Source organism: Lagopus leucura, unplaced genomic scaffold (genome assembly GCF_019238085.1).
Source record: "Lagopus leucura isolate 7727_CA_CO unplaced genomic scaffold, USGS_WTPT01 223-0_obj-0_obj, whole genome shotgun sequence".
Lineage (NCBI taxonomy): Eukaryota > Metazoa > Chordata > Aves > Galliformes > Phasianidae > Lagopus > Lagopus leucura.
The window spans coordinates 30,776-31,897 of record NW_024968359.1 but is presented as its reverse complement, the minus strand read 5'-3'; positions in this window follow the sequence as shown (position 1 = coordinate 31,897).

Sequence of the window (1,122 nt, the reverse complement as noted above, 5' to 3'; positions counted from 1 at the left end):
GGATTAAAAACCCAATGGATTAAAAACCCAACGGATTAAAAACCCAACAGATTAAAAACCCAATGGATTAAAAACCCAACAGGTTAAAAACCCAACGGATTAAAAACCCAATGGAGTAAAAACCCAATGGAGTAAAAGCCCAATGGATTAAAAACTCCATGAGTTAAAAACCCAATGGAGTAAAAACCCAATGGAGTAAAAACCCAATGGATTAAAAAAAAAGCCCAATGGAGTAAAAACCCAATGGATTAAAAACTCCATGAGTTAAAAACCCAGTGGATTAAAAACCCAGCGGGTAGGGCTGGTAAAAGTCCACCTTTTATGTTATTTTTCTTTCCATAAATTCCAGTGCTGGGTGTCTTTCTATTGACACGGGGACGAGCAGCACCCGAGCACCATTTACAGCCTGTGTTCACTTTGAGGTGAAAACGCTGCCCTCCACCTCCTTCCCATTTCTGCAGCTTTGTTATTTGCCATTGAAATCGTTATTTTTTCCTCCAGCTGCCCCCGAGGAAATGCAGCGTCGCCCCATTACCACCAGAGCACAGCGTGCAGCTCGGTTTCACTCCTCCACCGATTCGTGACCCGGAAGGGCTTTCAGGTTTTCTTTGCATCTCGGTGCCACACAGAACGCGGGGAGCAGCCAAAGAAGGACGTTTGTAACACAGGGAGCCTCCCAGCCATTTGTTTTATGGGATTATTCCTCGTCTACCTGCCCAACTCGCCGGGCAAAGAGGATTAAGTGAGCAAGCAAGTCAAACCAGCCGCCCTCGCTCAGCCTCTCCGTCTGCCTGCCAGCAGGGCCCAGATCCTTTGCATCCCACGAGTTTCTGAATTCTTGGCTCTTCCCCTCGTGGTGGAATGGAGAAGCTGTGAATGAGCAGCGGGCGGCGCAAGGAGCCACGCGAGGGGACGGAATGAATTTGTGTCAGAACGATTCGACTTTCAGGAAGCGAACGCAATTCTAGCAGAGGTTTTGAAGAAAGACAGATGCTGGTGTTGGTGTTGATGTCCTCAGTTGATCACAGAGGGACAGCAACCCAAAAGATGTCCCCAATTGATCACATAGGGACAGCAACCCAAGGGATGTCCCCAAGTGATCACATAGGGACAGCAACCCAA